The following is a 13,760-nucleotide window of genomic DNA, read 5'->3' on the forward strand; positions in this document are numbered from 1 at the left end:
CACCATGGATGTTGCCCCTCTAATGAAAGCAGTAAGAAGCAACCAATGAGATAGCAGTGCCGTACAGCCCAGAGACCAGCGAGCTACAAAACCTCACACTGTTAAGACCCAGCTCTACCTCTATAATGAGTTGGTGCCCTGTGGTGGCCAAGGGTGCTGCTGAACTTCCAGCTAATGCTGTGTCAAAACCCACTTTGCAATTTCTCAAAAAGTTGTCTTCCTCTACAAAAAAGAAAAAAAAAAGGCCTTCACCTTATTTTCAGAGGTTGCGTGTTCCTCCCCAGTTTCTGATGGGAGGGTTTTGAGTCTACTTGTTGGAGGTAGTGGAAGAAGCGACTCCTGATATTGGACCTTCCTTTCATCCCTCTGTAGCCCTCCTGGCTGCACCATTTCCCAATCTCGCCTGAGGTCTTCCCTTGGGATTTCACAGAAGCCAGGGAAACTGTAGACCCGGTGAGAGAGAGGACCATGCCCACCACCCTCCATCCAGGAGGATTTCATCAAACTTCCCTTCCCCTGTAAAAGAATGATAATTTGCTTTCAGGATTTCATCAAACGGAATGCAACCTGACAGGAAAGACTCGAGAAGAATTTTTTTTCTGCATGACACTGTATTTGACTCTGGCACAATGGCCACTAGTGACAAGCATTATCTTCTAGAGTCATCCAACTGTCGCTGAGGACAGGCTCTGCATCGTCTCAACAATAGCTGGGTGACACTAGAAGATGCAAGATGTCCCTCGTGAGGAAATGGCCTATATATGAACCAAGTACGAGGAGAGGTCTATCTGGGAAAGCAAATAACATTTGAACTGAAAGATAGCAGTTGTCTGGCAAGATTTCATATCCTTTTAACCCTCCAGAGATGTCTCGATCATCTCAGAACATCTGTGGAGGTGAACCCAAATTTCTCTTTTCACTGTCACATGTGGCCTTTTGCCAAGGGAAGGTGGTTTTTTTATTATTATTTTTTGTTCTCTTCCCCTCAACTTTCCTTTCCATAAAGGCTTTCTCACCAAAAACTGGCCTTTGGGATATTCCCTTTTCCATCTTGTCAACTTTCCTTCTTTCCTCCTTCTTTTATAAGCATCCTGGTTTTGCCTTCTCATGGGTTTATGACATCAGTTCTCCACTAACATTAATTATTGCATCCATGAGAACTTCAATCCAAATTCTCAAAATTAATATTTCAGCAAAATTATCAAAATTACCAAATTCTGTTCCATCAAGTGGAATTGAAGAGCTGGTTAGAATCATCATCATCTTGGTCTTTGGCAAGACGGCATCAGAATTATTAATATTAACTTATATTTATAGGTCTAGAACCATAAATAACTGATTGTATTTGATGAATTGATACTGATACCAGTGAGATTTCCTGATTATCATGAGATTGGTGTTCCTATACAAAATGCTTTATTTTTTTCATCGGTCTCCAAGGAGCCAGCTGGCTCATTTTCATGTAGAGATGCCCCTTGATGGACTTAAAATAATTTGAAATACCCTTAGCGGTTTTATATGGGAGATCTAACAAAATCCCCACAATTAGTCGAACCGGCCCACGTGGGAAGCCTCAGATTCTTCACACACTGCTGCACTGCCCCTTTTATAAATACATCTGGAAAAGACTCATATTTCCTCTTTTGCTGCATGCTCCGAGTTCTGCTGTACATGTTCTATCATATTAATTTCCTCTTCCTGAATAAGAAGTTTTATCAGCCATTACATAGCAAAGTTCTGTACAGCTGCTGTGAATGTGTGCAAAAAACCAACTCTCACCTCACGTGATGGACCTCCCACACCTGGTCTACTAACCTTCCATGATGTAGAATGGCATTCCCCTTATATCAGTGTTGTCCAAACTTGGCCACTTTAAGATGAGTGGACTTCAACTCCCAGAATTCCCCAGCCAGCATGGCTGGCTGGGGAATTCTGGGAGTTGAAGTCCACTCATCTTAAAGTGGCCAAGTTTGGACAACACTGCCTTATATCTTCTAATCATTATTCCAATAATCTGGACTATTAGAATCCACAGTACATTTATACTCACATTGCTAACTTACTTCATTCTAGTTTGGCCATCCATTTCTTCTTAATTTTCTTCATTTTTTTACTATTAATAGTATTGTATAACCTATCCCCTTACTTCTTTACGTTCAAATCTATTACGTTTGTATGGATCGTTCCTGCAATAACTTGTTTCTATATGTTTTGTTTTTTCTGGGCATTGATCGAAATCAATATCTTCTCTCCATTTGAAATATGAGGCCTATTTCATGATGGCGTTCTACTTCTTTTAGAACAGCTTGCAAAAGTGCCAAAACTTGACTTTCCACTGGTTTTATAAACTTAAAACTACTGTAAGTATTACAAGAATACTTCTGTGACAGCACATGTAAAAACCAAGGAACTGCAGTGATAATTTATAAACGAACAAGAGATCTTTATATTTCTGAGTCCCATCAGCATAAAAAATGTTTGGGAGTTTGATTTCACTGGAAGTATTCCAGATAAAATCTGGCAATAAATTTCAGACCCTCTTCCTGTGAGAACATCTTCACAATTCAGGAAATTAATCTATAGGTGGCATCTTGCAATAATTAGGAAGATTAGCAATCTTGCAACACGCTACTTGTTGGAGAAAATGTAAAGGAAAAAAATAGTTCATCATCACAAAGCTTATTAGTGCGAGTTATTCTGTAAAATTTTTAACCCATTCTAAACAAAGCAAAGAAACCCAAAACTAACCAAGCAATCTATAGTTTATTGCAATACCATATTTGGCTTTTAGGGAAAAGGAACATTTTAGTAGAGTATTTTTCAAACTTGGCAACTTTAAGATGTGGGGACTTCAACTCCCAGAATTCCCCAGCCACTGCTTTAGTGGAGTGGAGAGGCTGGTGGATGGATGGCATCTGTTAAATTTGCCATTACTAGAAAAATTAACTAGGAAATTGAGGTCAGAGACGTCTACTGAAATATAGTCCCTTTCTCACCTTTAGGTATCGGACTGCTACATCATCCTAGTTAACGAAACATTCGCTAGAGTTTTTGGAAAGATATTGTTGAGCAGACAATATTTTGAAATGTTAAGTCATTCTGTATTTACCTGGAGATTGTACTGCTGTCTATTGCTATGATTACTATTACAAGCAAATATCCATATGGTAACCAGGGGCTATACTCAACTCTCAAGATGTACACTAAAGTATTAGGGTTGTGTACAATTGGAAAATAATTCAGAGGAAGAGCTTCAGACCTCATGCAAGGATAAACACAGGACCCTTCTGCAGGGCCATTCATGAAAGGAGGTCAAAAAAGTCAAAATGGCAGCCACGGCTATGTGACTGAAGCCCCACCCTTTTTGCACACCTTGTGTGAGGGGTGGGGCTTCAGTCACGTGGTCATTCAGCCATCTTGACTTTTTTAACCCCTCCCGCTGCAGAGACCCTGCCTTCGGGCTATTCGTTAAAGCAGCCAGACCTCATACAAGCATCTGTGTGGGTCAAGGGAAAAAAACGGGGCTCATTACTCTTAAAGCAGCAGCAAGAAGCAAGAACTACAAATGTTTCATTCAGGTCTTGAATGCTTGTTTGGGGCAAACACAGAATCTTGGAGGAATTTCCCACCCTCGCCTATTGCGAGTTCATTGAGAAAGAATCCCTACGAATGATCAGAAATGCTTTCTCTCCGCCTGCAGTAAGTTTCTGTTCATGGGATCAGCTGTTCAGCTGCTATCTCTGGACCACTGTGTCTCAGCCTTAACTACTTTAAGCTGTGTAGACTTCAGCTCCCAGAATTCCCCAGCCAGCATGCTTTAAGACGTGTGGACTTCAACTCCCAGAATTCCCCAGCCAGCCATGCTGGCTGGGGAATTCTGGGAGTTGAAGTCCACACGTCTTAAAGTTGCCAAGGCTGAGAAACACTACTCTTGACTGTTTAAGCCTGTGTTTTCTTCCATTCCTTTGACTCCCTCCCCACAATCGCTCACCAGACCTTCCAAAAAAGGATTTCCAAATTTCACCCCCTCGCTTTCGAGCAAAAGGACTGCAAAGACATGTTGGAAAAGGGGTCAGCCCATCGTCGCGAGCAGATTCCCGGGGGCTGTCCCAATGCATAGGCATGAGTAGACACCCTACGTGGGAGCCCGACGTCCTTAGGGAGGTGCCCTTCACTGGCCTTTAGAGCTCCCCCCCCCCCAGGACGGTGCCAAAAGCAAGGCAGGCACCTCGTCAGCTGTTGCTTAATTTACAGTCTCTGGCCTTCACCATTGATTACAGGTCAAGTGCTCTTGCTGAATAAGCTCCACTACTAACAGTATAACACGCAGGCAGATTCACTAATAGCAGACGGGCGGCATTAAAATCCATAAGGTCACAAAGTAATAGTGACAAGCTGAAAGGCAGATTTCTAGGTCTACTGATCTGGCCAGTTTATTCCAATAACCCCTTCCTTGCTCTCTCCCCACTTTCCCCAAACTCCCCAACTTTTCCGCTGTTGCAACGGCTTCCCAGGGCCGGCCAGCTTTTACCCAGGGAGACCAGAAATCGACAGGGCTTTTGACTTTGCAAATCTTAAAACAAACTGCGCCAGCATCAACGAACAAGGGAGACAGCTTTGCGGTCCCTGACGGAACCATAGCGTCACTCCGACAGTGCCTTTGTGCAGGGTGGTCAGACAGGTTGGGAGGGCAGCAAATGCAGATATTCTGGACGCTGCAGCCCGACACATCTGCAGGATGTTCGGCTGGAAAATCCACGCCATAAGATGCAGGAAAGGTTGACAAAACTCCTGATGCTGAGCAATGCTTTCAAAGTCTAAGGGAAAAGGGGCATGCATTTGCCATGCTGGCCAGCGGCTCCTTAAACCAAGCACATCTTTTCCCAGGATCAGGCTGGAATTGCAGAGGGTGGCTGTGTGATTGCTGGAAAAGAGGCAGCTGCTTTAAGGCGTTGCTAAAGTGCTACGTGAGCGCCCTCTCCTGTGCTCCAAAGCACACTATGCTCTCCAGATCCAGTGTGCCCAGCCCGATTGCCAGTGGCAAAGAAATCAATACCAAGGAGGGAAAAGGAACCAAGAGTAGATCCAACAACCCACAGAATGCCAGGAGTCCTCCTATGGAGCACAGGACCACAGCCTGGTCCGTTCACACGTGCCTGCAGTTCCAAGAGCTTTATCCCACCACTATGAGGAGAAGGAAGAGCCGTAGCCAATTACATCCATGTAAAGCAGAACTACATTTGCCTAATGAATTCTAGTTTAGCGGGTTTTATGCTGAAACTCCCTTTGAAGTTTAGTATATCTCATCTCACATGATAAGAAGATGAATGAACCCACAGGGGAGCCGACACTCAAGTTTCTTTGTTTGGAATGAGCTCTGAAACACGGACGATATGTAGGGAGATAAAATAACAGAGTATTTCCCTTCTTATTTCAATTCCTACACAGAATTACTCCAAAGGATTGTGGTAGACTACAACAGCAGTCCTTACCTTTTATGTGAATCAGTGTCTTGCCACCAAAACCCTTTTTGGACTACTACATTAGCAAAAGGGGGGCAACACAGCATGGCACATGGAACACTAGCCAGATTATATCCCTCCCCCTCCCACCCCACAAAAAAAGGTTGCTGTTTGGTCTGAAATCTTGTGCGTTTTAGATGAGAGGGCAAAAATCTTGCAAGATTTCAAACAAGAATGGCAAGTTTTTGCAAAAGAGATATCACCAGTGGTCCCCAACTCACTGACTGGGGACCATGAATGTCTTCCTGTAATTCTAGCGAGTGAACAATAAACATTTTTTTAAAAGATGCAATAAGGCTCCTTCATGCAACAGATTTACTGTAATGTACAGACAGTCCCCTACTTACAAACTTTCAAGTTGCGAACTTTCGCCGATACGAACAAGATGGACCTGGAAGTTGGGAGAAGGCAGGAAAGGGTTAATTTCCAGCATGCCACAAACTAACCCTTTCTTGCTTTCTCCCACCTTCTGCGAGGTTGGAGGTTTGTGTTGGAGTTCCTGGAAAGGGTTAGTTTACGGGAGAGGCGGGCGGTGGCTCCCTGGGCTGTTGCCTCGCCTGGCAATGGAGTGCACCGCACCCCACCGGCTCATCCCACTGCGCTCTCCACAGTCTGTGTGCTATTGCTCCTCGCATTGGCAGCAGAAGACAGGGCTCCTCTGCCCACACCGCTGCCCTGCCCCCTGGTCCTCCTCTTTTTTTTTTTTTTTTTTACTTTTTACTGTACTTTTTACTTGGTTGGACTTACGAACAAAATGGACTTATGAACAGCCTCTTGGAACGTAACCTGTTTGTAAGTAAGGGACTGTCTGTAATGCAAAACATTTCATCTCTCAAGATGGAGCTCCATCCATGGGTGTCAAGTGCAGTCATACACATCACTGAAATCATCATATAAGTAACACAAACTACCTACCACACACCCTTCTCTTGGTGACATCGTGTCATTCTGCCAGATGCCTATGACTCCATCTCCAGGGAACTCTGTTTCCTTTCTGACGACAGAATGTTTTCTGTACCTCTATGGCAGACCTACAAATACAGGCAGCATGTTTTTCCAACATGGAACTGGTGGCTCCTCTCAAGGGAGCACCGATTCCCACAGTCAAAATGCAAGCTGTCCTTTGCACTGTTCTTCCCACAATAATCTGACCTCAACATTCACACTGGTTCCTGCACCACAATGTTTAACTCAGGGAGATGGGCCAGGAAATGGTATCATTCAAACCCTAAAACTGGCAGCCCCACTAGGTAGACCAGATGAGGAGATCAACTCCACAGAAAGGCTATTTTGATCGAGATCGGCTACAAGGACAGAACTTGGCGAGTTGGATTGTGCTGTACCTCCTTCCCCTTCTTATACGCCAGTGAATCAGAGTGGTGTCTGCCTGAGGCACTTCCAAATATTATCTCGCCCTTCTGGACTTGAAGAATACTTTGGCCCTTTTTGCCTAGGTTTCTGCACATCTCCCGCAAGGTCATCTTCCTTACGGTCTACAAAAACCCAGTTAATTAAGCCAAAGGGATTAAACTTAGCCCCAGTTAAACCAATGGGGATAAATTGACTCAATGGGGCTAAGCGTAGGCCCCAAAGATCTGGTCCAGTTTGGGGCTAAACTATCTTCCCATCATTATCACCATAGTGCATGCGTTTGGATATTAACTGCTTTCTCCTACATAAGACTGTCAGTTTTATTTTACAACATTTTTATTGTTATTATTTTCTTTTACTGTATAATGTAAACTGCCAAGAGTCTGTGTATGATTGCAGGGGGCTACAAGGTGAGATAGGCAGATAGATGACATAGAGAGATAGAGAGAGAGATGATAGATGGAGAGAGAGAGAGAGAGAGAGGGAGAGGGAGGGAGGGAGGGAGGGATAGAAAGATAATCTCCCCCCTCCCCCCCAGCTCTCTCTAAGCCAGTGTTTCTCAGCTTTGGCAACTTTAAGATGAGTGGACTTCAACTCCCAGAATTCCCTAGCCTGGGGAATTCTGGGAGTTGAAGTCCACCCGTCTTAAAGTTGCCACGGCTGAGGAACCCTGATATAGAGAATATATATTATATAGAGAACATATATGTTAGAGAATCTTGCAAGTCTGATTGCATTTTACCTCCCCTCCCTCTACATCCCATAATATCTCAGGAGCCAACCTGAGTCTCTTCCACATACTGTCCCCCTTCCCAGGGCGTCTGCCCTTGTTCCTGTAACAGCTTCTGAGTATTCCCTTCAAGGCCATCTCCATGGATCTCTACAGTTCTTGACTCATTATAGACTTTTCCATCCACGTGAGCCCAATCTTCTGTACTATAGCCTTTGCCCTAAGGAACTAGTCCTCATGCAGCCCTTATGCAGCTAGAGGTTGAGACCCCTGGTCTGAAGCACGTGCTGCGGCTCACGTGCTCTCCCATCATCTTGTTCTACGTGATTCTGGACTCCTGCTCTCTCCTCCCACTCAGAGAGAGGCGATCTGGTTCTTGCAGAAATGTGGAACTATGCCTACAGATCCTTGCCAGAGATGACCTGTCCCTGCTTCCATTTTTGCTCTTGGACAGCTGTCGACCCTCCTAGGAAAACACTTCCCTACCTCCACAGGCTGACCTTTTAAAGGGCAGTTCACAAAGCTTTGCAAACAACGCGGGCACCCCCAGACTTGGGGTGTCTCCAGAGTATGATTAAAAAAAAGTCAAACTGGTGGCCACCACAGGGCAACTGAAGCTTTGCCTGGTTACCATCTCGACTATCTATCTATCTATCTATCTATCTATCTATCTATCTATCTATCTATCTATCTATCTAATTTTTATTGATTTTTTTTTACCAAGTCAAAAGAGAAACACAAAAAAATACAGAAGAAAGATAAAGAAGATAAAGAAAAAAGTGTTGAAAACAAGAGAAAGCGAGAAAAAAGGAAAAGGAAAAAATAAGATCCTTAAAGAAGCAACTTCCAATCTTCTTTACAGCAGTTATAAACAGACTTGATACCATCCCCCCCTTCAAAATTACATAATGTAGTTCTCTTCTCCCCATATACCGCCCTTTTTAATCGGTAAATCACCAGTTCATTTTTATCCCTTTTCAGCAAAATGTCCATAAAGGGTTTCCAGTCTTCCCTCCCTAATTAGGCAAGTCCATTTAGGCATCTCTGTGAGTTCTCCCATCTTCACGGTCCACTCCTCCATGGTTGGTATTCCATCTTGACTTTTTTGACCAGACCCTGTGGCTCCCCCTGCCCAAACTCAAACTCTGGTTCGGTTAATCTTAAAAGTTACAGAGGAAAAAGTGCTGCATTAACTTACCTCCCCCTAAAATCAGGGTGTGCAGTTGTCTCTTGTCAGGCAAAATGCATTCTTTAAAACCTTTGCAATGGAAAGTGGAAGTTGGTTTTGTTGGAAATAATAGACCCATGTTATTGCAAATCACATTAAATTGTGCAGAGACCAAGTATTCTCAGTCACGATATAGCTGCTTTGGATTAGGAGGCATCTGCCATTTGCAAGTTCCTGTGTAGTTATGTTTAAAGTTTTTTTTTTATTATTACTTGGTTATTATAAAAAGAGTTTCGACTTACTAAGTCAATTTTTTATTTTAAAGCTTTAGCACAAATGTCTTCACGATGCTCCGTAAGACATAAATCATAACAGAATAACAACTCGGCCGCTGGATTAAAATAAGATTATTCTTCCAACTGGAAGGAAGATGCCTAACAGATGGGCAAACCAGTTCGATCTGGCCCGCCAACACAATACCCCAGTTAATGGCACTTCTTCCGTTCGAGAAAGCAGGATCTCCAGGTTATATCCCAGCCTCCAAATTTTAGAAACGATCCTTCAGGGGAAATATGTAGTAGCAACAAGTTTCACAAGGTCTGTTAACTTAATGCAAACTTTCCTCTAACATCCCTGTGTTGTAAATCTCACCACAGGGAACTGAACACCGCCGTAATTCAGGCAGGCAGAGAGCTGATGTCAGAAACAATGACAGGCCAAACTCGAGAGGTTTATGAAGAGAGGGGAAAACCTTGAGAAAAAAGGTGGAAAAGAGAGTTCTACAACTTGGTTTGCTCTTCCCCGAGAACATCTTTACGGTAAGCAGAGTTGAGGGGACGAGAACCAAAAAAGGATTTTTCCTTGGCAAAAAGACACGTGGGACAATGAAAAAGAGATGTGGGTCTACCTCCAAGTAAATCTTGATCGAACTCAGAAGGAAGTTAAAAGGTGATGAAATTCTGCCCACAATGACTTTTATAGCTTGTCATCCTCCCAATATCCCGTTTCAGACAGTTGCTATGCTCCTGCCAAAATCTTTATTTGCTTTCCCAGGTAATGCTTGATCTCACATTTTCTAGATATATAGATATATACATTCAATTACAGCTTGGTGCAGAAGAGAACATCCTGACCTTTTCTTCTACCACTCCATGTCCAAGGATCTGCTTTCCAGATTTGGGTGAAATTCCCCTGGGAGAAATGTGGGGTTTCTGCCCTTATCCAGTCAAATGCTATTCCCACCCACATTTCCGTGCGTGTGAATGACTTTGCTTAAGCCATCTGCAGCCTCCTTGGCTTGCTTCCTTGATTTTCAGTCAATGCCCAAGGTTGTCCTCAGGAGTCCTTTCTCAGAGTAGGAAATGTGGACAAGCAGAGAGAGTTCAGAAAGATGTGCCACCAAAAACACCAGCAGTAGCACCTAACAGACCATTCATACTTACTGGGCATAATCCAGGTTACTCTCTGGTCTAATTGCACTCAAACCACTTTCCACTTAGGAACCCATGCATGTAGCCTCTGCCCAGACACCATGCTCCTTGACTCCTTGACCCCTGCCATCTTGGCTCATTTAAAGTAGCCAAAAGAGGTGGGCTGGGTAGATCCAGGGAGGGCCAAAGTACCATGGTGGGCAGACATGCCAGCTCTGAAGGAGTAAGTGGTCTACCCATCTCCAAGGAAGCATGCCTGAAAGCAGACATTTCTGCCCACTACTACCTCATTACAAAAAGCCCTTTTGGGGACAAGGTGTTTTAGGAGTCCAAGGCAGAAATGTAATTTGAGAACGTGTCTCAGACTTGACCCTCCCAAGTGCTCACCAAGATAAAGGGAGGGAGGGGGGAGGGCTCTCAGACTTGCAAGATTCTGTTGCTGTAACCTTATAATAAAAGTAGTACAGTATTAACACCCATAACTTTGGTTTCCCAGACTGGACTACCTCAAAGAGCTGACAGTCTCTTATGGGAAAACACGGGGAAGGGGAACCTGTTGATCCAGCTTGATCTCTCAGTGGCTTTTGTACTTCAGGGCATGCTCCTGAACTAGTTCTGCAAGCTGGGGGTTCTGCATGACACTGGTTCTGCTCCTATTTGTGGGAACAGTCTCAGAGATTCATTCTGGGTGACTTGGCCCATGCATCCTGGCAACCCGGCTGTGGAATACCTCTAGACCCTCTTTTGCACCTTATGCTATTTAGCATTTATGTTTTGCTGCTGGGGCAGTTTTGGGTCTAGGTATCATCAATGTGCTAACAACACTCAATTCCACTTCTCCATAACGTCTGACTCTGGAAAGCTGTGCAGCTTCTGAACCATTGGTCTGGGTGCAGTGATGGGGTGGATGAAGGTCAATGAAAGGAACCCCAAGAAGATGGAGACCTTAGAGGTGGACATTTCCCAGGTGCAGGAATAGGAAAAAATGCTTGTCCTTGATGGACCTCTGCAAAAAGAACAGGCACAATGTTCATTGGAGACTCTAGTCATTATTTTCATTGGTGACTCCAGTGACCAGAAGTCCCTTTAGAATGCCAACTATTATGTTCTTTCTTGGACAGGGAAAGACAGACCTCCCACATCGCTCTTAATGTGCTCCACGCAAGCTACCTTGGAGTCCAGTATGGAAGCTGTAGCTGGTACAGGATGAAGCAACCAGGGTGCCAAATGGGGCAGTTGTCCATGCATGTGTTATACCTGTGTGGAAGCAGCAGCACCAGCAGTCCTTTGGCTACCAAGCCAGCTTCAAGGTTTGGTTTAGGAGGTGTACAGCCCTAAAGAACTTTGGACCAGATTATCTGTGGTCTTTGCTGTTTCAGACCAGGTCTGAATATTGTGGGAGGTCTTCCTGAGAATGTTGAGAACCACAGAAGGCCACCTCACAGTCCCTTCCCTGCGGTGACCCCAGTGTTCTGACGCCCTCCTTGATCTTTGGGCTCTGTCTCCTGCTAAATCTTTCAGGCCCCTGCCCAAGACCTCTATCTTCACCCAGGCCTTTCCTGTACACCTGTGGGGTAAATGGATTTGGGTCACGCTGAGTTTTTGTCCCTCCCCCACACTTTTTGTTAACTTTGCATGGTTTTAAGGTTGTCTTTCATTTCGCGTGCTTTCTAATTGTATAATTTTATATTTTGTAAACCACTTCAAGATGTTTCGGCGTAAGTAGTAGTATAAAGCTATATTAAAGAAAGCAACCACAGTCAGATTTATAACAGGAATGTCCCTGCTGCTCTCTGTAAATCAGCAGAGGGTAGAAAAAGGGAATTTGGAAGGAAGGCTGGACAAGCAGGCATCCATCAGCTCCGGGGACAGAGCCTTGAAAGCAGCCTCTAGGATTTATTTTTAATGTATTTATTATCAGTGCATTTGTCAGATTAATACCTGGGCCTTTCTCCAAGGGTTACTTGTACATTTCCCTTTATTTTAACCCCACAACCACAATGCTATGGGGGAGGTTGGACAGAGGGAGAATGTGTGGCTCATAACCACCTTCTGAGTTCCAGGTGGACGTCAACCTGGGCCTCCTAGCCCAACATTTAACCACTGATTCACAACATCACACTGATTTTTGGGGTTATCTTACTTTTGAACATGGAAGCCTCATGCAACATTGATCAGTAGGCATTGATCACATTAGACCGTTCTTGCAGATTTCTGAAAGCCAGCTAAACTAAACCAATGCTCTACTACTGGCTTTTCAATGTGTAAAAAAGGTCGCTTTGGCTTCCTTCCCATTGACGAAAATTAACATTTAGCCATTTTTTTAAAAAAAGGCCACAACAACCTTGCACTTGGAAAACTGGCATCAAGTCTGGATGTCGGCTAGGTCAAATCCTAAGATCCCACAAACTTTGGCTGGACTAAAGCTGACCTTCTCCCACTTCTTCTAGGTAGTTAGAAAACCAATCACCCCAAGTCAAAATGCAACTGATAAAAACGTTTAGAGCTTTGCTTCAAGGCTGTGGGAGGTTCAGAAAAATAAATCCTAGGATATGTCAAAACATGAATAATGGCCATAAGCCTGTCTTTGCTATTTTATATACCCCACTAAAGAGTCACTATCCAGAAATAGCTTTTGCTTTTTAAATAAACCAAGCTATTTTTATGCCTGTAAAGTATGATTTCAAAGGAACTATTTTCATGGAAATTAATTAGCTTCCTTAGGTTTTTAATTACAGCTCTGTGATATAGGCAGGCTAATTATCCAATAATCCTATTTCTTGCAAGCAAAGAAGATTAATAAAGAATGCCCCCGCCCCAAAATGTCTCACTCATCTTCTCTTACAATACTACACTTAGCTTTCATTTAGTAAAGAGAACTTTATTTGCCTTTCTCTCGGTTGGTGTTCAGGTTGGTTCTCAAAATGCCTAAAAACACACAACTCTTAAAGATGCAATTTTCTCCATCCCCAGTCTTTTTTATTCTAAGTGCATTAAGACCAAGAGCACTTGGAAAGCACATGGGTGGTGTGGTCCACTCCAGATCTCCACACCAGTTCCTGCGCATGAAGGAACCACTCCTTGCCACCATCAGAAGGACCTTCACAAGGCTTTGTTTTTTATTCTAAAAACTAGGTTCAATTAAAAACTGCTGGTGAAAAGAAAAGAGGTAACAATCCTCTGGCTGGGGAATTCTGGGAGCTGAAGTCCACACATCTTCATGTTGCCAAGCTTGAGAAATACTGCTTCAGATAAACTAAAATTAAAGTCAATTGAATTAAAACTCTTATTATTATTTGAAAGTCATCCACAATTAATTGGATAGGAAACTGCTATGGAATTTTCCCATACTGAACCTAATCTTTCTGCTCTTACAATAAAGAAAATTCTTTCTTTTCAAGATGACACCGTTCACAACACCTCTGTGAATCTCCTAAAGAAGGAAGGGAGAATACTTTCTTCCTTCAAAAATCACTCTGCACTCATATTTGTCTTCTTCAGTGCTGAAGAGCAAATATTTGTGCAATTAAAAGAAAAAA

The 13,760-nt window shown here is 43.5% G+C and overlaps 1 protein-coding gene across 7 annotated transcripts in view; it reads right to left on the reverse strand.

Moving 5' to 3' along the window:
* Window positions 1-13,760, reverse strand: part of MEGF11 (multiple EGF like domains 11) — a 408,014-nt gene that overhangs the window by 353,609 nt on the left and 40,645 nt on the right. The window contains exon 1 of one of the 7 annotated variants that reach the window (XM_088139199.1): window positions 6,438-6,534. The exons of the other annotated variants lie outside the window; for them this stretch is intronic. The gene's annotated coding sequence lies outside the window, so the exon portion shown is untranslated. Of the gene's footprint in view, window positions 1-6,437; window positions 6,535-13,760 lie in introns of those variants that run through there. 7 annotated transcript variants of the gene reach the window in all.

This window comes from Python bivittatus, unplaced genomic scaffold, assembly GCF_059951505.1.
Source record: "Python bivittatus isolate LINGU-HERP-01145 unplaced genomic scaffold, Pbiv_v1 ctg000210_np1212, whole genome shotgun sequence".
NCBI lineage: Eukaryota > Metazoa > Chordata > Lepidosauria > Squamata > Pythonidae > Python > Python bivittatus.